Consider the following 25,725-nt stretch of genomic DNA (forward strand, 5'->3'; position numbering starts at 1 on the left):
TATTTTGATGGGTATGAAGTCTGACACTCAAGTGTGTCTCTTCCCTTACTGACCTCAACCCTCAATGTTTGCCAGAGAACTGACAGATGACCACAATGTTAAGGGACACTGACCACACATATGAGGTGAAACTGTGGATATACTCCATAAATCTCTACAGTAGACAGTTATGGTACCTACCCTCTGCAATGCTTTACTCTCCAGACCTCAGTAATGTCCATCTTAACAACTAAGAAAGGGGCCCAGGTCTACATGAAGGCCTTATATATTGCACTGTAGTGGCATGTCATTGGCCAATGATACGGAAATTCAGCTGTTTTGGTCCCAATTTGCAATTCTAAGCCACAGACTGGTGCAGAGGCAATTACCTGCTAATGAGCAGTACCTTAAAAAGGCAAGCAGCTGGTTATGGGGAACAGGTCTATATGAGACTTAACTCACATGGAAAGCATATTTCCAAAAGATTACAAGAAGCAAATTTAAAAAAGGAGTATTGCACTCCACCAGCTATGTAATAGATTTTTCCATATAACAGGATGCAGATGAGAGGATGGAGGTATGGGGAATAGAGATTACAACAGTAAGCCTGTCTTAGATCTATGATAATGACATGTCAATGATACTCTGCTGTATTACACCTACAGGCATGCCTCTCAACTGTCCCTGATTTTCAGTCACATCTCATCTCTATCCCTGTCAATCCCTCCTGCAATGGTTGGCTGTTTTAGGAAAGCTAGTGGATTATACATAATACATTGTGACAATGAGTAAGGGTGTACACTCCTGTAATATCAAACGATGTACTGAAATTCACCTCCCTCATTCAGTCACTGTCTCACATACATAGTTCCACCATTTTAAAAGTGTCCCTGAATGTCCCTGATGTACTGTGGCTAAGTCCCTGTTTCTGATGATGTATGTCCCTGTTTGATTGATGGCTATGTGTAACATACCTGTCAACCCCTTACAGCATGAAAGCAGGACAAAACCTTAACTTATTGGGAGACCAAGGCCCAAACACAACGACAGCGTTTAAATATTTGCCAGAGATCCAAAAGTTTTTGTGAAACTGACCAAAACTATGAGGCAAACATCCTGACATTCTGCAAACATTTGTATAGTTGAGAGGTATGATGGCTACAGGGAACATATACTACAGCAGGTTTTCATTGCTATCATTTTGGCACACTGGCGTTGCTGGACTGTCCCCATATAGTTGTTGTAATAGCACACTGTTAATTGTCTGGCAGTGGCCATATGACATATCAGTGTGAATTTGCCCATAGGGGACACACCACAGTAGACTGCTGTGCTGAGTGTTGGAACATACAGTATAATCTGTCACAGCACAGAAGGACATAGCCCAGTATTGTTACTATCTTGGTGGTATCCACACACGTAGAGGGTTGCCAGACTGTGGGATATATGACGTGTAACGGAGGAGTCAATAGTGCAGGTCATTATAGGTGTACTGGATCTGTACATACTGGACGTCCACGTATCTGGTCCTGTAATGTGTTCCCCTTTTGTTGTCTTTCAGGAACCATGTAATACAGAAGACATGGCCTCTTCTCGGATGTGGAGAATGACATAATAGTGGATGGAGTGAGACAGCACCATCAGATCTTGTTGTCCAGAGGGAGGCATAATTGGGATCAGCGGGCAGCATTGTGGGCAGATCTTGTGTGGGATTTCAATCAGACTTCCCAACAGGACAGGACCTATGAGCAGGTCTGACACCAGGCTACAGACATGCTGAATATTGCATGACAAAGGGCAGCTGATGTTGTCAGCATTCGTGCCCACCACTGGTGGAGAGCCTGTAAGAGAACAACCACTGTTGGCCACAGAGGAATTCCTGGTGAACCTAGGAACACATGACATTTCCCAGCATCCATCACACCATACAGAGTGGAGGTGGGTGCCACAGTGTCCACAGCAGGGGAACATTCAGGTAAGTGTACTGTGTTCACCAGTGTAATACTGTATCAGTCATTGTTGCAGGCTGTACATAGCTGTACATGGGTGTTAGGTCTATCTGCATTGGGAAGGGAATTAGGGTTTATGCTCAGTTTTGCACACATACTCAGAATAACAGCAATACAGCCAGTATCACAGCAACTGCTGTACATGTGGATATATGCACATATTACCTTGTAGTGCTGCAACCTTTGGTGGTGCTGACAATACCGCTCCCTCACCTTTTCATAGGTCCATCAGGTGTGATCCAAGTCCCTGGTCCTGTACCTGGTAAGTGTGATACTGTTTTTTATGGATCATATATACCTTATGAAAGTGAAGGGGTGCCATATTGCCCTATGTACAAATGTTGTGTTTAGCCAGAGTAGAATATTTGTATGTTCCATTCTGGAACAGTTAACTACTGTTCATAGACTGGTTAGTCACAGTGTGTATTTGAAAGACCATGGACACGTATGCACTTATAGTTATGAGGGGCTACACAGCCTGGTACACATGAGGCAATTACTCTAAGATGCCTATTCAAACATAAAAGGGAGATGCTACATACCTGAGGGAGTGACACTAGTACTGGTGTATCATTATCAAGATAGGTGTACTGGGTTTTATGTGTATTTATATCATGTATAGCGTCATACTGCATACCTTACAGGCAGATTGTACTGGCAACTTTACCTGGATTTGGCTGAAGTGCATGTTATAAAAGGCTTGACTTTGTCTGTGGATGTTGATGTGAGGTTATCTGTTTTGCATGGGAGTGGAGATGAGAAGATATGAGACTGGTAATGCAGTTGTGGATTCTCATTTGTATGAGTCTGTGTGGATTACCGTACATAAAAGTGCAGGTAGTAATGTACTACTTTTGTCTTGGGTTTCACAGGTGACCGAGGTGGTTGGAGTCTGTCCCCCTTACAACCTGATGTCAGTGCCTCATCGGACCCTGATGATGATGGTGGCCATAGTGAGGCACAGGTGGGGTTGCTGGGGGCTGAATCTGTCCCAGAGGTTGACATCCCTCTTCTTTCCCCATTGTCACCGCACACAGTCAGTATGTCCACGCATACTCAGTCCGTAGAGGCCAGAGATATTGGACAGTCAGAGGGTGGCAACACTGAACAGAACAGTATGGCAGCTATGGCATCAGTGAGTGTACTGGAGTGTCTACTGGACATAGCCCAATAGCTGGTGAGGTCCCACATAAGCGAATTGACAGGGGTGCTATTAGGAAGACTGCTGTCCATCCACCACCTGTTGCAGATGTCACATCATGGGTCACTCGGCACATATTTTGGGCTGTCATGGTGGTACAGACACATTTTGAATGCAACACCAGACAGATGCTTAGGATTATGTATACAGGGTTGGGAGGGTGGCCTAATGGTTAAGGTGTTTGCCTTACAAACACAAGGTACAGGGTTCGAATCTCACAAGGGATAATTGGCTAGACTTAAAATGGCTCGCAAGGGCAGTTAGCCTAGTACTAATCTATGAACCTATGAACCTATGAACCTATACAGCAAAGTCTGACATTCATGACTGCCTCCACCACATTGGGGACACCCTGTATCAGTTCACTGATGCATGGGACAGACGGTGAGCTGAGACAGTGTCTGTCATGGACTGCACACTGATTGTGCTGGAGCATCTGGCTGGAGTTGGATGTCAAGACACGTGGATATAGGTCAGCAACATCATCTGCTGAAAGTCTACATGGCCATCCACAGTCACACACCCATAGTGGCAGTACCTCCAGCACTACAGATGGAAGTGTGCTGTCCACACCATGACATGGAAGGCCATGGGCACATGGTCCTGAGTGCTCCCATGTGAGACACAGCCCCAGCATTTTGCAGCCACCATCAGGTACTAGCACTGCATCTGACCTTGGGCATGGTGGTGCCAATGCTACTCCTGGCAGAGGCAGTTCCCGTGTTTGTGGGGGGAGATGGTGAACTGTCCACTCTACCATGTACGGTCCATGGATTTTCAACATATCATATGTAGGGCTAACACTGGGCTTGACTGTATACATGCACACACTCAAATACCACTCTCACATGCAGGTCATCTACAGACAAACATGGCACCTCTCCATGGCTCATCTAACTTGCACCCCTCTTGATTCACACACATGCTTTCAACTGTCTGGCACAGCCTAGGCCTCTGGTACCCCCACACCACACCCTGTGTGTGTGATGATACCTCTGCCACATTCCTGCCATCCATGCCATCATTGCAGGAAAATGTTACTAAGTGTCTGATGCACAGGGTGTCTACATCACTTGACATGTACTTGTGTAGTGCAGTATTGGTATGCCATGCCACTTGTGGGCCACAACAAGTAGTGTATGCTGGCATGTGTCATGACTACACATCACACTTTGTGTATCTTTGTTGCATGATGTTGGACTGGTGGTAGTATTACAGAATGATAGTTGTGTCAAGGACCTGTGTATGTTTCTGTTCCAGGAGTCTGAGGGGATACACTATGGACACGGCGGCAATACAGCAGCACAGGATGGCATAGCAGCACAGCAGAAATATGATTTCAGCAAGGTACGGCAGTATACGTGTATGGCTCCCTAGGTGCATATGTGTAGAACAGTCTATCAGGGACAATGAGGGCAGTCAGAGTATTCATGCATTCATACTTTATGATAAGGCCTGCTATCCTTTACATGTCACCTGAGTTATCTGAACTTACAAATCTAGAGGGTATGGTGATGGAGTTGACATGTCTACAAATATCCTGTGTCTGGTTCAGACAGGTGGCAGACATCAGTTATGATTATGTATAGGATGACAATTTAGGGCCAGCAGCAAGTCACAGGGCCAAAAAATGCATAACCATTGCATGGGGATAGCCCATAATGGCATGTCTGTAGCACTGCACAGGGACATATTTACACAAACACACAAATAGAGTTGGCTGCTGTGAGTATAGAACCCCCCAAGCTATTTACTATTGCACACTACAGTTCACAGTTCTTATCATATGCACCACAGAGTCTATCTGATATTAGACTGCCAGACAGTGCTCTTAAGGTGGATGACATCAGCAGGCCTTGTAGAGGAGGGCAATACAGAGGCCAGCAGCTAGTCACAGGGCCATAAAATGGATAATCATAGCACAGAGATAGCCCATAAGGACTTGTCCATAATGCTGCATGGGGACATATTTACATACACACACACATACACACACACACACACACACACACACACACACACACACACACACACACACACCTGAGCTGATGTGAGATTAGAAACCCTACCTATCGACTATTACACACTATAGCTTGCAGTACTTATGGCATGCACCACGGGTTACATCTGTTGTATATGTGATTGCAGGCACAGTACTTGTGGAGTACGCAAAGTAGCCTTGTGTTAGTCAGCATGTGTGGCCTGCAGAGTGATATTGCTTGGTACTATTATTGTATCTAGTGCCCTAGAAATGGTATATCTGTCCCTATCACGGATATGTGTGTACAGATATCAGTATGGCCATATGTGGCTGGTTGCAGTTAGACAGGAAAATGTGCCCAGGTACAATATGGCCTGTCCAAGGCATGCATTGAACCATTATACAGTACAACACATGCTCACCTGTGTCTGTCAACAAGGTGACATTCCACAGGCACAGGGGTCTGTGAGTGAGTGGATTATGTACTGTAGTGGCCTTGGTTTGGTTCCCTTGGGCAATTGTTTTGATGTGTGAGTGCAGATAACCTCAGCATTTCATGGATCCATACACCCCCCCCCCACATACATATATGTATAACAAAGATGTCTCTATAAATGTTGCTGTGTGTACGTTATGTATATGAGTTATATAGATATATGTGGAGAGTCTATGTATCATTGTAATATAGATATATATATATATATATATATATATATATATATATATATATACACACACACACACACACACACACACACACACACACACACACACACACACACACACACACACACACACACACACACACACACACACACACACACACACACACACACACACACACACACACACACACACACACATACATACATATATCAGTATCATATGTATATGGGGTACATACCGATAGATACAATGAGCATATGGGAGGGGGATAGGGTCAGATAGATATGTATAGGTAGCTGTCTGTATATACAGAGGTATTTCTACATAGCAGGTCTTTGTGAGGAAGAGGCAATAAAACTGCGCTCAAGTTAGCTAAGTGTAGGAGCATGCCCATTGGGACTATCAGTACTTACAAGGTGATTCCAGGCCAGAGCTACCTGTACTCCAGGCCGGGATTTTGTGTGCTACAGACATTGGCAGCTGCACCTATTTCCGCAGTACAGCACTTCCCTGACACTGTCCACGGCATTCCCTGGCTGTAGGCTGTAATTAGTATGTGGCTGGTGTACATAATGTAACACCACATACAGGGTGACAGCCTGCATACCTCTCACTGTACATGTTTTTTCATAATGTCCAACATTTCACACCATATGTCTGGCCTGTTTCTCATACATTTGTGGTGTGCTGGTAAAATGTTGTGTAGTGCAGTAAGTGAATAGTAGTAACTACAGGCAAACATTTGAGTGTTGGACTTTACATCCTTCATATATTCTGTACTGATGCAACCAGCTTTTATATTAACCACCTTCCAGGTTAATCAGAGCATCTGGATGCCTGTCTCTAGTTTTGGCCCTTTGTCCTCCCATTCTCTCTGGCTTTGTCCAGCTTTCATGCACTAACAGTTTGAGGGGTATGACAGTCTGTGGGAACACCACCATATGACTACCTCACTTGCAAAAAATGCAGATACTGCCAGATTCAAATCACTTAACACCATCACCCATGCAAATGTCCCTAGCCTACTGAGCCACACAAGCTGCCAGACAAGGATGTGTCATTCATCACACAATCAACAGCATACACTGTCACCCCTGCTCTACATGAGACATAGAAAGTGTGGCCAGGTTCTATGTCACAGCTCTGGATTTGGCTGGTCTGCTAATATGTCACTGCAGATTTACTGTTACAGCTGTCGTATGGGTACACTGATGTGTTGGGGGGTGGGGGAAGACCAGCCCATGCTGTGCTGGCATAGACAGTTGTGCAACTGTTGTATGACACTACTGTTTGCCATCTTCCTCGAGTAATGTAGTGGATGCTTCAGCCATGTGGTCTAGCGCATATTATGGAGCACATACTATTGGACAGAGTACTTGTTTTCCCAAGTGGCTGTTAGATCTCTCCAAGTAGCCCAGTAGCCCACTGCATTTCCTTGTATATATGTGGCAGGTATATACATATGCTACCATATTCTAGTAACCCTTAAAAGTGGTGAATAGGTGAGTGACTTACCTTGAGAATGCAGCAGTTGACAGACCTGTAGTTCTGGGCTGACTCTGTCTGATGCACGCAGTACACAGCCAATACATGTTAATTTAAGGTTGTGTGGGCTGTCTGGCATATTTTTTACTAATACGTATGCAAGTTGGAGTAAGGTGTCAGTCCCTAGGGCCCTAGGATTTCAGTGCATGTGCTATGTGTTGTCTCCTGGCCAAGGCAAGGGCGTACTGGGCACACCTACGTCTGCCTACAGGGACAACCTCAGTGGTTCCTCCTCGGTGTCCCCCTGTGGCAGTGGCTGTGGTGATCTAGACACTGGTTGGGGGCTGTGTATCACTTCCCTTTGCTGATCCTGCTGCAGCTGTTTCCGCAGGATCATATTGTGTAGCATGGCACATACTGTGAACATATGGGCACGTGCTATTAAGTAAAAAGTAAACTGCTGGCACCTGCTTTAAACACAAAAACTTTTAATTAAAAACTATAAAAATAAACAAAATAAACCACTAGAGTAAGATGAAAGTGCTCACTTTATTTTGGTTTATTTTGTTTATTTTTATAGCTGTTAATTAAAAGTTTTTGTGGTTAAAGCAGATGCCAGCAGTTTACTTTTTACTTAATAGTACAGTTTCAAACTCTTTTTTCCAAGTTTGTCTTTTGATATGTGCACATGCGGCTGGAGAGTATTGCAGGGCTCCACCAGATATACCAAGGCACTGAAACTGTGACTTCAGCAGCCCAAACACATGCTCTATGATATTCCTAGTTTGTGGATATGCCTCATTATGGCATTTTTCTATGGGTGTGTGTATATTTTTGATGGGTGTCATTATCCACGGCTCCAGGCTGTAGCCAGCATCCCCCAATAAATGGCCGTATGGGATGTCCCCACTAGCAAACAACTGGTACAGCTGTGATGCATGCCAGATATGGGAGTAGTGATAACTTCCAGGGCTACCAGCACACACATTCATGATAATGCACTGGGCATTGCACACAAACTGGCAGTTGATGGAGTGATACCCCTTGTGATTGACTTAGATTCTACCCTCCTCACTGGGTGGTGCCTTGATGTGTACATGAGTGCAACCTATGGCATGCAGTACCTCAGGGTAGTGTGCTACATGGTAGAAGTGTTGCATACTGCTGGCCCTTGCCTCAGGAGTAAGGAGAAAATAAACATGCTTACTGGCATGTGGTAGCATGGCATCCAGGAAATGGTGGAGTACCCTGGATGCTGATGCCTGTGAGACCACCATCATGTCCCCAGTTGGTTTTTGTAAAGTACCTGTAGCTAATATTCTAACAACTACACATACCTTTGTTTCCACTGGAAAGGGTACCCCTTTGTTGGCTCTGGGTCTGAGTTGAGAGCGGAAGAGTTCAGTGAGTTCTTGAAGTATGTCCCTGTCTACCCTGTAGTGCTCTGCAATCTCCAGCTCATGCATGTAGCTCCTGGAAGGTTACCCTGGGCCTGAACACTCTTCTCCTTCTCAGTCTAGGCTTATTGTCAGCAGCACCATCAGCACTGCCCTCAGCCCCTAACACATACAGATGTAGCAGAGAAGCAGCAGCCCCTAGCATTCTTTCTGTTAAAAGTCCCAAGTCTGTACTCCACTGGTGCAGAGTATGGGGTGAAATCAGGTTGTAGGGTGTATGCAACCTTTATAGTGCTCTACTGTGGGAGCAGCATGTGTGATTAGCTATCTATGATGAATTCCACCTGCCAAGTACATCATTAAGGACTATTAATAGCCCTAGTTTAAGTGAAACAGGGGTAATCAGTAATTAAGATATCACTGCCTTTCTCAGCCAATTTTTTTTTTTTGGACAGCCTTCCTTGCTCAGCACTGCGGCGTGCCGTGCAAGCATGTGATGCAAGGGTAAACAGTGTTCATCACTCAGTGTACATGCCCCCATGAAAGCTCATGGTGGCGCACCACACAACCACACTCAAACATGATGAAACTTGCTTCCTGAAGGTAAACAAAGCTTAGCAGACACTGTACATCCCCCCCCTGGCTCAGCAGAGCATTGCACCATGCAAACAGGCACCGCTGAGCTCCAATGAGCTTATAATTCCTCAGACACCCTCCCTTGATGTCAGCTACCTCTTCTGTGGACACCAACATGGTTCTGTGCCTACACGGATGGGATCTGCAGACACGGATATCCATTTTGCTATTCAGTACCCCCAGCTCATTTGCATAGGGATCTGTGTACACAACTTGGAAACAACACAGTTCCAGGCCCTGCCTCCTTAGCATCAAAACCATTCTGCCATTGTAGATGCTTACTGCAGGGTCCTGTAATACATTACTGTCACATACTAATAACTTTAGTTTTTACTCTATTTTTTTTTTCATAAAAGCATGTTTGTGCATTGCAGAGCGCCATGCAAACATACCCAGATGATTAAAAAAAAATACAATTATTTTAAATTATTTTCCGTATGGTTTTGGACACATAGTGGTAGATTTCTACATATCTGTGTCTGCTGTGCTATTTCTGTCCATCTAACTGCACTTTACAGCCTCTGTTGTCTGTTTTACATCCTTTTACATGTACACTATAGACACCAACACAGAGTCTGCAGAACTGCCTATCTGCTTGCTGGATTGCTCTACCTCCCTCATTTGCATGCAATTCACCTGCTGATGAGGTGATTTGCATGCCATGGATACTTCCGTGTTGGTGAGCTTGTGTGTGACTCTCAGTTCTGTTTACTGGATTGCAAATCTGCTTACTTTCATGTAAGCAGTGTGCCACTATGGTTAGCTGAAAAAAAAGTTTGTGTAGGCTTTATTAAATTCCCCCCATGGTTTTCTTTTCTCTGTGGATAAAGATTTGAATATCCAGATGATGCAAAATTACAGTCTGTAGTTTCATTGTTTTATGATTATAGATTATTTAATCAGTTTCCTTGATGAGATCAATTACTGGGTAAAAGCAATAGGTTTAAGATTTAGTGTTAAAGATGTCAGGCAATGGTAATTGTTGACTGCAGGACTGAACATCTTTTACTATTAATTTAATGTAGCTATATTATGAATGACTTATGCATCATACTAAACAATAATAAACAAAACAATAAAAAGTAAAAAAGAGTAGATTGTTCTCTCAAGACAGTGAAGATTATGTCCATAACCGTATCCTGAAGCAAATGACTCTAGTGTTTAAAATCATGGCTATTAGAAATCATCCAATAATAATACCTTTATATAAAGTCATTGTTCACCCACATTTTGAAATATAACTATTTTTTTGTTGGTAGTTGTCTGACTATAGAAATCAGTTTACCAAGATTATCCATATGCAAATTAGAATATGTCTTTAGGCTGTAGTTGTTTGACCTCTATAGTGTCTTTTATTGACTTAAAAGAAGTTGGCCAGTATTTGGTATTAAGGGATTCTATAAAGAACTCTCAAAAATGATATTACATTTGGAATTATTTATGAATCAGTAGGCATTAAAACATGCTGCTCCAAAATATATTACTTCATTTGTTAAAACCAAAACATGGTATAAATTCATCGCCTAGTTAATACACAAGCTGTGGAATTTAAAACACCAAGGGAGACAGCAGCATCCCTGAACTCTGAAATTTAAAAGAAGCTTGATAGCTGGTTAGGGTACAGACAATTTATGCATTCCACTCTGGTTATGTTCCTCAATGGCCCTCTGCACCTAAAACACAGGAATATCACAAGTGTACCTCTGTATAAAGCACATTATTAGTTGCACCTTGTTCTGCAGATAAAAATAATTAATGAATAGAAGAGAGCAATTGAAACTAGGAAATAAATCAGGCATTGCACATTTAAAGTGCATGTGGGTGTGTACATTGTGTGGTAGGCTTGCATGCTATTTAGCATAGTTTCCTGCTTAACTTCCATTTCTTGCTAGGGACTCTACCTCCTTGTGACCCTGAGTTGTGCAAGTGATTATCAAAAAAAGGATGTATGAGTACTAACTGGGCAAAGGGATACCAGTGGCATCAGGTATCAAACCCTTCCTGTTTTCTTCCTGTGCCATGTACAGTAAAGCAACTTGTGGTGTGTTGTATGGATATTAAGTCTGTGTACTGTGATAACACTTCTAAAGTAGTAACATGTTAGGAGGACATGGTACCACTGCAGTCTTTATTAAAGAAAACAAAATAGTCCTTGGAGGAAAAAAGGGTAGATTCCTGTTACACTGAGTACAACTGGGAGATGATGTTTTAAAGGTGGATAAACATTATGATGATCTGAAAATAATAGCAGACAACAAACTGCAATGTAAATGTGTGAAAGTTCATCATCTAAGGTAGCAACAAGCATGCAGAGATTCATCATGTTAAGTAAAGGATGCATACATTTCTTTCAATAACCCAGTCATGACAAAACACATTGTGCATGTTCAAGTTGGGCTTCATGTAAGACAAGACATAAATGCAATAAATCATTTGCACAAAAAAACATTAACGGCCTAGAAGGCCTGTTCAATGAACACAGGCCGAAATATATACATGCATATTTGATTCCATATAGGAGAACTTAGTGTAATGTAATATTCGTATTTAAAGCTCCACCTGACAGTTACCGCTAGACTCTGAAGACCAAAATACGGAAGAAGCATTAAAAAAACTCTAGTTCTGGAAGGGCATAATTAATAAAAGGAATCCTTTATGCATGACATTAAATTATGTTAAAGTAGTAAATCAATTTAAGAATAAAGCAGATTAAGACCTTTTGGATTAAATTAATTAAGGAAAAGTCAGGCATAACATTAATTCTAAACTTCTATATGGAAATGGTGCATGTACTATATGAACATCTTTTATATATAGACTGAAGATACAGACAATAATACCAATTAAAAAAAGAAGGAAGCCTTTAGGGCATGAAGAATACTACGTGCCCAAGAAGAAAGTAACCAGGTCCATCAGGAAATAAGGTAAAATATGTTATGACTACATAAGGCAGCAAAGTGAAACAAATAAGTGACAATGACAGCCAACAAAATGACCACATGTTGGACAGAAAATGCCCGAAAGAAGTACAGTATACTAAATTAGGATTTCTTAATGATTTTCACAAAGGATAAAGTGGGAATTTACCAAAATCAGCCAGGAGAAATGCCATAGATAGCATACTTGACTCAATCTTTTCATAGTGAAAATGATCCTGAAATAACTAAAAAAATATCTAAATGTATATAGGACAATGTTGCCTGGCAGAATTTTAAAGAACTGAGACCATAATTGTGTAAAACCATTAATGAATATTTTTTAACAAATCATGAGAGGTGGTTAGGGTTCCTGATGGCAGTAAGCAAATAAGTGTCCTTCGTGTTCACAGGAATGTAGCAAAAGAAAAAAAATGAACATTATCAGCCTGGTCTCATTGTATGGCAAACTATGAAATCAGTAATGAAGTATACCTCAAAGTCTGTGTGATGCATTACTTATGACATTTTGAATCACAAAAGGAGCATCCTGCAAAATACATGCATCCTTCTTGTTTTCCTGTCTAATCTATCCAACACATTTTGGGGCCAGTCAATTACTCCAAAACTGTAAGTTAGGACAGGAAGAGGAAATTGGTTTATAGCTTGGATATTTTGTTCCTAGATGTCAGTACTGTTTTCAGGATTAATTTAAGTCTTCTGAAGTATTCCTTACTAAGTTTTATTCACATTTGTTCATGTTTTATCGTTGATCCTTAATCAATTCCCAAATATTTATACACTCCTTCTTGCTCAAGTTCTTTTATATCACATTCTTGTCCCAAACTGATGTTTTACTGGTGTTGCAGTTTTCCTGCTTTAAAGGTTGCTTTTGCACATTTATCAAGACCAAATGACATTCTTATATCATCCGAAAAAGTTTTGACAACTTGCAGTTGTGCTTTCAGTTCCTCATCTGATGAGCTATACAGTTTTAAATCATCGACAAAGAGAAGGTGAGAAGTCTTTACACTTTGTTGTTTGTTGATTATATCCATGGCCTAAGCTGTTGAGTAAACAGTTTAATGGATTAAGGCAAGGCAGATTAGTAATGGTGACAGAGAGACACCTTGGAATGTCCCCCTTTGAATTTTTATCCCTGGAATAACAATTTGTCCTTTATCATGGCTTAATTGCAAAGTGGTGTGCCACTGTTTCATGGTCATTATTTATTATTTTTTTATACTTATTTTTTTATACTGATAGTTTAGCACTGTCACTTTATTATAACAACAATTAATTAATGGTTAATTGATTGAATTTGTATAAAAGGAGCTAGTTAACTGGCGTTTAATTGTTCTATTGAAGTTTGAATACGAAAGCGCTTGACCTAATATCTTTTGACTGTACTACACTGCTTGGATTTTTACATCGAATAAACTGTTGTTCTGGGTTTTAGAATATCGGCTCCAGAGTGGTTGGTTGTTTTTATCTGTTGTGTTATCCACTCTTACACCCTATTGTGTTTTATTAGTTCAATTGAGGGTGTGTGGTAGCTTTCTAAACCCATAAACTGGTAATGGAAGAACACGATCTTTCACCGGTCTTCGAAGAGGAGTTGGATTCTTTACCCTTTCCCTGTGGGCAACAGATGGAAGGTAACAATGATAATTTACTTTTGTTAATTCCGAACCTAACTAACAAGGTCTCCGAATTGCAGGAGGCTGTATTTAAAATGCAACATCCTACTAGTTCCGTCACCGCAGGTAGAAACGGAAACCAACAAGGGAACGAAACAGAAACAGTACTTCCAGTTTCTCGTAACCTGGGCCAGCAGAGTTATCGGAATGTGGAAAGCTGTATGCAACCTTCGGTTAACCCTGGGCAAACTGGACTAATATCTACTAACCAAGTTACGAACTCTATTCATGACCGTCTTAGAGACTGGTCTAAAAGGGACTGTGGACTTTTTCCCAACGTTTCTGATAACGGAATGAACAATGTGGACTCTAGGTTAGTGTCTATTGAAGTCAAAATGCACAAAGTACGTGCTCTCCAGTGCGACAATGCTATTTGAAAGAAAGCATTATTAAGGGGAGAATACCGAAAGGTCTTCCTGCCTTTAGGTTTCCTAACGGTATTAAGAAAGGCCAAGCTGAGTGTGATGAATTACTAAAGATGTTCGATAGACATGGTATCGCACTAATGGAGTTTATTTTGAAAGTTAATAATAAAAGGATTAATGATTTTTTAAAAGATATTGATGAAATTAATGGTTATATTTTGAATGACATAAATTTTAATCAGTATTATTTTAGATACAACGCAATTTTCGACAAAGTTGAGAATGAAGTTTGTAATAATATAGATATAAAGAAAAAGAAACTGTTAAGAGATGAATATGAGTATAAGCATGGTTTGGCATACCCTTTACCTAAAGCTTATTTAGAAGGAATGGTGGGTAATAACAATTTTCATAACCCCGCGGTTTCCTTGAACCAAAATGCTGTCAGTAATAGACAGAACAGTAATGAAAGCACTTTTGATTCCAAATACCCTCCATTAAGAAGGTCTGAACGAATTTTTAATAAAAACCATTTTAGGGCAGACGACAATGATTTTTTAGGAGCCAGGGGCGAAGGGACAACCAGACACAATTACAGGAAACAATCCACTCGGAGGAAGAACAGCTACGAGTAAACCAAAATGTGGTTAAAAATATTCCATCTGAGGAGATTATTAGTACTACTGATGGATTAGTGTTTTTTTACAAGGGTTTTAAAATCTATAACTACGCTGGGATGGGTCTGTGTAAAGATTTATTTCACTTATTAATGAAAGGTTTGAAGTTTGTCCCTTCAGTTAGGGAAGATGTGAGTAAAACGTTAATTGAATTAAAAATTTTCGTAAGGAAGTTAAAGTTTTAAACAGAGATAAAATAGATATGGGAAACCCTGAGAAATTGAATATTATAAAAAAGAAGAGTTGTTACAACCCTCCCTTACTCCCTATTTTAAGCTCCTTTGAGAATGTCTGCACACAGGAAATTTATAGGGCCTTAAATGAACACAAACGTAGGGTTTTTAATTTATCTAAGGAAGAAAAAGTACTGTTAGATAAACTAAGGGTTGAGGTTAATGTAACATATATGAAGCCAGATAAAGGTGGGGGAATGGCCATAGTAAATAATGTAGATTACCACAGTAAAATTACTTGTATGCTGAACGATCAATCTAAATATGAATTAGCCTCAAGGAATGAAATTAACCTTTCATATAGGAAAATTAAATTAATGTTGGAGGACTCTTTATACCAGGGGGTTATTAATGAAGAAGTTTTTAACTTTTTAAATGTGAACCACCCTACAATTCCAATAGCTTTCGGAATCCCTAAAACCCACAAAGACTTGCTTGACCCCCCCATATAGACTTTCTGGTCATAATAGTATTACATATCCTTTAGGAATATTTATAGACCGTGGAATTAGGAATGCTTTAGCAGCTATTGAACATATTTAGATTGATTCCTGGGATTTTTTAAGAAGAATTAAAAGTGACTTTTATGATGGTGAAATATGTTTTTCTACTGTGGATGTGGTTGATCTTTTTACCTCCATACCGCATGATGAAGGTTTAGAAATGTTTCAAGACTTGTTAGTTACAGAAAGTAACCTAACTGGCATCATGATCAACTTTATAATGGAACTCATGGATGTAATTTTGAAAAACAATTTTTTTACCTTTGGGGGAGAATTTTTTAGGCAGGTCAAAGGCGTGGCGATGGGTAATAGTTGTGCACCTATTTTCACCAACTTAGTAATGTATAGATGGGAGTCTATTTTCCTATTCAATACCCCTTTTAAGGATAACTGTTTTTTATATTTGAGATTTTTAGATGATGTTTTTATTTTATGGAAAAAAGGAGGGTCACATGAGAAATTACTTGACCATTTGAATGGGATATGTGATTATTTTAAATTTACAGGTGCCACTAATAATAACCAGATCAACTACCTGGATGTACTTTTGACTAAAGATTCTAATATTAATAGTTTCCAGTCACGTGTTTACAGGAAGCCCACTTTTTCCAATGATTACTTGGAATTTACAAGTAACCACCCTACTTATGTGAAAAGAAATATTGTTAAGGGACAAATGGTTAGAGTTATTAGAATGTGTTCTAATTTTTCATTAGTTAAAAAAGAAACTCAATTTCTATTTGACATGTTCATAGCTAGGGGTTACCCAGTTGATTTTGTCTCACAGATCCGAGAGCAGGTTATTAGGGATTGGGGTTTTAGATATAAACCCTTATTAGGAGCAAATGAAGATATATCTTGTTCAATACGAGAAGGAGGAAAAAATGTTTCCCAAGCAATGGTAGTAACTTATGATGAAACTTCAAGTTATGTCCAAAAAAATTATTAAAAACAAATGGACTATGTTCAAAGGTAATAGAGATGTGTTAACTATTTTAGGTGACCAGCCTCTATTTTCCTATAGGATTAATAGTAACTTGAAGTTCTTACTTGAAAAGCCACATTTAAATAATAAAAGGAAACTAAAAGGGACTACCAAGTGTTGGTCCTGTGAATATTGTAGATTTATTTTCGACACCCCAAAGATTAAATTAGGACCCTACAACCTAGAGGTTTCATTCGTTGCAGGTTCCTGTACAACAACAGGTGTGGTTTACTTAGCCATATGCACGGACTGTGGACAATTTTATGTGGGCAAGACAGAGAGAAGATTGAGTAGAAGAATTTATGAACATTGTTACAGTATTAATAAAAAGGATAAAAAAATGCACTCTTTAAACACATTAACTTGTACCCTACACATTCCTTTAAATTTGATATCCTTGAAGTAGTAGGAAAAAATTTTAGAGGTGGTGACTGGACTAATAAGTTGTTTAGGGCTGAAGTTAGGTAGCAACTCAAACTAAATGCTAGTGAATTCCCTGGTATGAATGAATATATTAGTATTAAACATGAATTAAAATTTAGGGCATTGAAACTTTGAAATTTTATTTCTTGGATCTATATATTTACATGTTTTTTTACTACTATATATCTTTTTACAAAACTTCTTCTTAACATTTAATGAATTATACTTATTTTTTGAAAAATGATTAGAAAGTATGTTAAAACCTTATTTTTTATACTGATATTTAAGCACTGTCGCTTTATTATAACAACAATTAATTAATGGTTAATTGATTGAATTTGTATAAAAGGAGCTAGTTAACTGACGTTTAATTGTTCTGATGAAGTTTGAATACGAAAGCGTTTGACCTAATGTCTTTTGACTGTACTACACTGCTTGGATTTTTACATCGAATAAACTGTTGTTCTGGGATTTAGAATATCGGCTCCAGAGTGGTTGGTTGTTTTTATCTGTTGTGTTATCCACTCTTGCACCCTATTGTGTTTTACTGTTTCATGATCATTGTAATATAGTCGATCAGTGTGGGGTGTATCTTATACATTTTTAAGCACTCTTTTATCCATGAATGAGGGATACTCTCAAATGCTTTTTTGTAGTCAATCCATGCCATACTTAGATTCTTCCCCTTTTTACAGTTCTCCAATATGACGTTATTTAACAACAAATGATCCCTTGGTCCATATGACTTTCTTTTATTGCCCTTTTGTTCTACTGCCATAATTGAGCTTTCTTCTAAATGACTATAAACTCTGTCGGCATCAGTTCTTGTGTATAGTTTATACATCGTCGGAAGGCAAGTTATTGGTCTATAGTTTTTAAGGTAGCTTGCAGGTTCACTGAAGTAGGAGCATTGTTTTTCCTGTTGTTAATCAGGTTAGTCTCTGTTCTGGGTGCACATATAAATAGTTCTTACTCATAGCTAAATCTTTGAGCAAAGATGTTAATACTTATAACCAGAAGTTAGGTACTGCATCTGGGCCTGGTGTTTTCCAATTAGAGGCTTTTCTTAACTTTGTTTCAATGTCTCTGGCTGTTACTTCATCCCATTTCATATCCTGTACCTTTAAACTTCTTATTCTTTCTTTTGCTTTTTCTATCCATTTACCATCTTTATTATGTTCCACAGGATCTTCTTAGATACTTCTCCAAAATGTATCTATTTCTTCTTTTCTTGGTGGTCTTTCAATTCCTTTTACCTTATTTCTCAGTTCTCTATAAAACCTTTTTGGGTCATCAATAAATTGCTTATTTTGCACTTTTCTTTTATATTTATCTTCGTATCTTCTAAGTTTTTCCACCTGTGCGAAGATTTTTAGTTTGTTATTTGTGATAGTGCATGATAGATCCTGATCTGTTCTAATACTGCACATGGCTTTTATCACGTCATTCTTTCTTAGTATTTTTGTTGATCTATTCCCTCTTCTATACTCCTCTAACAGTGACACTTCTTGTCTTAATTGCTTTATAGTTTTCTCTATTCGATACTTCCATGATGGTATTTGATTTTTCCCCTTCCTTTCCCTTACTACCCTATGTTCTTGTGGTAGAACTTTATCAGTTATTAATTTAGCTGCACAGTAATTAATATATCCTATTTACTTCTGTTATATCACATGGATCTCTATGGACAGTCCTAATTACTACATTCATTTGTTTTATCAGACTTCTTACTTTTTGGGTTTTATTAACCTTCTGCAGTCTATTTCTTTCATTGAGCTTAATATGTCTATGTCTATGTATATCTGTCCATGTCTATTAAATCAAGCAATTCTTATCTTAGCTCGTTTTCTTCCAAACTGAAGGTACATACCTTGTTTTCCAATTCCTGTGTACATTCTATAGAAAGTTCTACAGCATCTTCCTGTGCACAGTCTCATCAATGTCATCCTGTGCCATCTATTGCTCTATCATATGGGAACTCACTGGCCTATCACTCCTAAACATTGACTACATCAGAGTTTCTAGAGTTTCTTGTTCCTTCCCTTGCTGTCTAGCTTCAATTGAACATTTGTACCAGTTTCCTGTGGAAGGCTGCAAATTATCTTCATATGGCACCTGACCAATTGCTTCCAGTTCCACTGGTTTCCCCTTAATTTGAATACCCATTGCTCTATCCTGTTGTGGTGCTTTCTGAATTAGATTTTCTACACTGAATCCTTCACTTTGCAGGTACTCCATAACCTCAGTTTGTATTTCTTTAACTTCTCCATTATTAATCTCCTTTTCTACTTTTCCTTTTTGTCTTCATATTTTTTTTGTATTGTAAATTTTCCATGTCTGGATTCCTTTGTTTGTATTTCTCTTCAAATATCTTTGGTGCTGCTATTTTTGTATTGCTAAGTTTTGCTTTCTCCTTTGCATAAATATTACACCATATTAGATCTCTTTTTCATTTCCATGTCTATATTTCCTCCTCAGATGTTTCCTCATCTTCCTGTTTCTCACTGCTTTGGGGACTCACTCCGTCCTGCTGTGATGTAACCAGTGTTAGACCTTCTACATCAAATCCTTCACTTCGCAGGCACTCCATAACTTCTACTTATATTTTTTTAACTTCTATTTTACTAATCTTCTTTTCTACTTTCCATCTTTGTGATATTATTTTTTAATTGTGAAATTTTCCATATCCGGATGCCTTTGCCTGTATTTCTCTTCAAATATATTTGGGGCTACCTTCTTTACATTCATTAATTTGGCTTTCTCCTTTGCATAAATATTGCACCATATCAAATCTCTCTTTCTTTCCCATGTTCATATTTTTTGTTTATACTTTTCAAATATCTCTTGGTTGTGTTGTTTATATTTTCACACTTTCTCAGATGCTTCTTTTTCCAAACAGATCAAGGTTTCTTGATCTATATACTGTTTTTCACAAATCTGTTGTATTAATGAACACAAATTATCATTTGAAGCTTCTGACAATTTTTCTTGCCTAAGTATTTTTCTTTCCTCTAATTTCTCTCTTAATTGTTTTGTGTATCTTGTGTCTGGAAATTCTGGGATTTTTGCATAATAGCAACAATAGATAATTTCTTTCTTATCCTCAATAGTCCACTTTATCGTCTTTATGGCTCTTATTTGGCCTATCAGTTTTTGTGATTTTTGTGGACTACTACTTCCTTCTACAACAGGGGGGCCATCCTCCCCCTGGGTCTGGCTTGGCCCCATCGTAGGAATGTTTCATTTTATGAGGATTCTACACTGTCATCTTTTCCATTCCTGGCACCAGTGCACCTACCAAGATTGAGCACTTTGGTTATCCTGGGCTTGTGCACCCAGCTATCTTTTTTTTGTTTTTGACTAACTTCTATCCATGATATATGCTATATAAATACAGTCTATATATCAGTGTCGCCTTGGTAAGATTTTGTGAAAATGTGGCCTACCTCGTGAAGGTACTCACCAAGATTTGAGGATGAATTTAATTTCAGCACTACTCTCCTTTGCTTGCTGACTTTTAATCTCTCCATTCAGACCCAATCTCTCCATTTGGACCTTGTTCTTTTCCTGTGGGGTAAAAGATGTTTGCAGAGGCTGCCATCCAGTGAGTCTTGAGGGCTTTTTCTGCTCTAAAACTTATCCCCTACCACAGAATGATGTACATACTCACATATGTGAGGAACTGCACTTTTCTACGGAAGCTGTGCATACACCCGGGTATGTCTGTGAAGGCTACCATACGAAGGTGGCTTTGCATAAACAGAATGCCACTGATCATGCAGGATATTCCATAATGTATTCTTCATTGTAAAATTGCAATTAGAGATATATGTTTAGTTTGTTTAAACATAACAGTGAATATAATGAACATATGATGATCTGACCAGCCATATATGTTGTATGTGACAACACTGTCTGCCTACGCTTAGAAAATGATACAGTACAATAGTTCAGATTAATAAGCATTTTTTTTTCCCCACATATTTCCATTAAACCCTAACTGGCCAATACTGTACTGTGAGAATTGTAGATGAAATAATTTAGTTAATTCGGTAGCCTTGAGGCTCTCAGAAGCTATGATTTTCTAGCTGCCCTAAGCAATGTCTGAAATAATGAAATAAAGGGAAGTGCAATCAGCTGCATTCATAACTTGCTCAGAGATTAATATCCATAGATAAATACCCATGAATCTGCATCTCATAATGTCTGCAGCAGTCAGTAAGCCTGTGAAATTGTTAAAGCCACAAATGACTGTGTGACTGTTACTGAGATTTATATTACATGATGAGCTTTATAATCAGGGCTTTAGCTCAGCCTCCATCTTATACAAATCCTGTGACATGATTTGCTCTATAATGTATGGCAAAACAAAATAAGTTGCATTTTGAAATGCCAGTAACAGCTCATACAAAGCCACTGAAAATGTGCAAGCATAACTTCAGTATCCTGCTTACAAGGTGTAGGAAGTTTGTGTAAACAATGCCCTACATGCCTTACTAGATCAGGTAACAAAAACGGGTGCACCATGCTGACCAACACTATATAAGTTAAACAGACAGAGCTGGCCAAAGTATTAAGTTAAACAGACAGAGCTGGCCAAAGTATTAAGTTAAACAGACAGAGCTGCCCAAAGTATTACGTTAAACAGACAGAGCTGCCCAAAGTATTCAGTTAAACAGACAGAGCTGCCCAAAGTATTAAGTTAAACAGACAGAGCTGCCCAAAGTAAAAGCTTGCTTTCTGCCTCATTCCAGGCTGACTGAGCCTCAGCAATAATGAGATGTTAAACACTGCTGGTTGCTTCACTACATTACTAATGAAAAGGGTCAATTTTAGGAAACTGGAGCCCTAGGCAAAGACTTCCATGGCACCACCATGGCTGTCCATTGTCTCTTCTACTACATTCCAAGTGCCCTCCAGTCCTGTCCTCCCCATATCATTCAGATTAATTTTTTTCTGGCTTTTTTCACTTATTGTCTTACTCTTAATATTTTTCCCTGCATACTTCCAACACACTCTACCTGGCCAATACTGCCCAGAAGCTATGATTTTCTAGATGCCCGACATTGCATTTTAAATTTTTTTCCCAGTCTTTTCATTCAGTGATGACCTCAACAAAAATCCATGAGTGAGGAAAGGAATTCAGCTGTACTCTTAAGTTTTGCATTCTCCTGTTTCCTTTCAACACACTAACAGGTTAAGACTATACTGTCCTAATAGTGGAGGAAATAATTAGATTAAGTTGTCGGTTGTGGGTCACATAATCCATAGAAGCAAAAGGGTTATAGATACACTAAGGGACATTTAATAGCTTTTCCTCAATGTTTTACTCCAGTGATGTCCTGAACAAAAAAATATGAGTAAGGAAAAAAATCAGTCTTACTGTGGTCCAATGTTTAATGTTCTTTTTTTTTTAAACATACCTTTATTGAATTATCAGTTGTAACATAGGTAACTTTACATTTATACAAAAGTAATCAAACTGTTAAAATTTACAAGCATTATACTTCACATATATGGCTATATAACATATAACCTAAGCAATATTACATAAATTATTCAGTTCCTGCCCCACCCTTTTTAAACAAGAAACAGCATTATTAAAACATCACTTATGACATATGAAATCACACATTTATATAAATGAAAACTAACCACACCAACATAGTCCCAGTTGCAGGCATTTTATATCACAAACCATACTGACAATCTCCCTGTTGCAACATTATACATTCCTTATAATCTGACAAACAAGTAGTTTCTTATAAATTGACAAGACAAATTCTTGTGAGGATGTAAAAACCACTTTGGAAATAGTGCCTCCCCGCATTTCTAACCCAAAGTCACCTTCTGTGTATTGCTTTGATGTTAAATTAGGATAAAAGTGAAGGGTCAAATGGTCACATCCAAGTGGCTGCTGTTGTTTATATATAATACACACACACATATATCAAACATGTTTCTTCACCCCCCCCCCCATCTCCCCAAAAGACAGGCACTTTCTGTGCACCCCTCTGATGTCATATCTGGACAAAAATGAAAGATCAAATAGCCAAGGTAATATATTTCAACTTGTTGCTATCAGACTTGTATATAGAGCATACCTCCTCATACCTACTTCCAAAAGATATCCACCTATATATATATGTTTGATATTTGATTGTGGGGAAAGTGAAAAATTAATGGTGAAATTAATGTATTGCAACTTGTTGCTCCTAAAGCATACATTGCCTCAACACAAGCTATAGCAACCTTCTGTGCAAACCTCTGATGTCTGAGTATGAGGAAAATTAAAGGAATAATAACCATATTGTCCACAACACCAAAACAACCTACAGAGACTTTCTGTGCACACCTCTGAAAAGGGTCAGTTTTAGACAGGACAGGACTAAGGGCAAATGTTGAGGATGGGTCTTCACTACTAATCCTGTGCCAAAAAACAGCTACATAGGCAGGAGTAAGCTTGTGCTTGAAAGGCACAAGGCTTACAGAAGTTCTGACAGTCTAAATTTTCTGTGATATATTTTTTGCCTTACTTTTGAAAGATAATTACGTGCTAACTTTTCTGTTTATACTGCTACCCAGAACCATTATGTATGTACCTATCAATATTATGCATATCCACAGATAAAAATGGATGACATTTTTCTAGCCCTCCCCAACACACATAATGATACTACCCTTGACATGCCAGGTGTATCATATGCACGTGCATGCACACATGCCCACATTCACACACACAGACAATCACACATACAGTCTCACATTGCATGCTTACCTACTGCAAATTGGATGAATCCAATACAACCTATGGCAAGTCTATGGTGTGTGTTGGTGGAAACCACTGCACATGGATAAAACCCATAGTGACACAGAGAGGATATGCATTCTTCACACTGAAGGAGCCACAACAGAAACAAGCACTGTGAGATGATAACACTCCTAACTACACCACTGTGCCACTAAGCAGTTGCTTTTAAATATATCCTTTATACTCATACCTTTCAACCTTTTAGTGGAATAAATCTGGACAAAAACAAAATAATGGGGGACAAAGGCACAAACCAGGGACAGGTTTTAAATAGTGCTCTTAGGAAGTTAAATACAGTTGCTAGAATTACAGGTTTTTTATTAGCATGCATTTTCTGAAGGTAATTAAGTCTGAACTCAAAAGGCTGCAATTATTTATTGACTTGTGCCTTGAATGATTTGCCAGAAAAACACAAATTGTATAAGGAACACACCAAAAAATATGAGGCAAAAATCAGGACAGTTTTTAGAGTTCTGGACAGTTGAGAGGTATGTGTAGAGTGATGATGGCTGTCTGTAACAGAAAGTTAATAGAACATATGTGTAACTTGTGATAATTACATGGCAAGCCTCAATGCACATCTTCACAAGCATAAGTCACAGCAATGGTCATTTTACACTGGATTTCAGAAAATACAATATGTGATGCTGCCCTACAAAGTTAGATCTGTGACTGCTTAAAACTGTTCAAGCAAAAGTAGGGGTAAGTTTTAATCAGATATGACCTCCACTCACTTACAGACAAATGTTTGAATGTATACACTTCAGATATCTGACTGTAATTTAAAAATGTAAAATATTCCAACTTTCTGTGCAAAAATGCAGACGCGGCCTCCAAAGAATGATTGACTGTCTAAGTAATATTGACTGTTAGGCTGATCAAGAAGTCGCAATAGCAAAGAATAGGGCATCGGAGGCCCTCTACCAACTTCTGGAAAGTGACTCAGTAAGTGGCACAAATAAACTATATCAGGTTGCAAGGCAAAGACAGAAAGATAAAGAAGATAGTCAGACACCCTTCATAAGGAATGCCAGCAACAACCTGCTCACCAGTCCAGAGGACATTAAAGGCAGATGGAAGGAGCATTTCCAGCAGCTTCCGAATGAAGAAAACCCCACAGAAGCTGTACTGCCCCAGATGCAGCGTATGATGAGAGAAGAAGAGGAGCCCACTTTAGAAGAAGTAAGAACAGCACTAAGGAAGATGAAGTTAGGGAAAGCAGCAGGCTCAGATGAGGTCACAGTAGATATGATAAAGGTACTGAGTGATATTGGGGAGAAATGGCTCCTGAGGGTACTAATAGCAGTGTGGAGAGAAAGGCACATCCCAGATGACTGGAGAATAAGCATACTCATGCCAGTGTACAAGAACAAAGGGGACATCCACAACTGTGGGCAGTACAGAGGCATCAAACTCCTATCACACTGAATGAAAGTTCTGGAGAGGGTGATTGATAAACGGATACGTAGACTAGTAGAATGTAATTTGGGAGATGAGCAGTTTGGATTCATCTCAGGATGCAGTACAATTGACCTGATGTTTGCAGTGAGACAGATACCTCAGAAGAAGCTAGAAATGAGGAGAGAGTCCAACTGGGCATTCCTAGACTTGGAGAAAGCATATGACAAGGTCCCAAGAAAGCTGATCTGGGCAGTACTGCAGTGGTTTGAAGTCCCAGATATATTGGCAGAATTAGTGCAGGCTATGTACAAGGACCCAATGACTCAAGTAAAAACAGTGTTCGGCCTCACAGAGGGGT

Source organism: Protopterus annectens, chromosome 1.part0 (assembly GCF_019279795.1).
Source record: "Protopterus annectens isolate FY-2018-M chromosome 1.part0, PAN1.0, whole genome shotgun sequence".
NCBI lineage: Eukaryota > Metazoa > Chordata > Ceratodontiformes > Protopteridae > Protopterus > Protopterus annectens.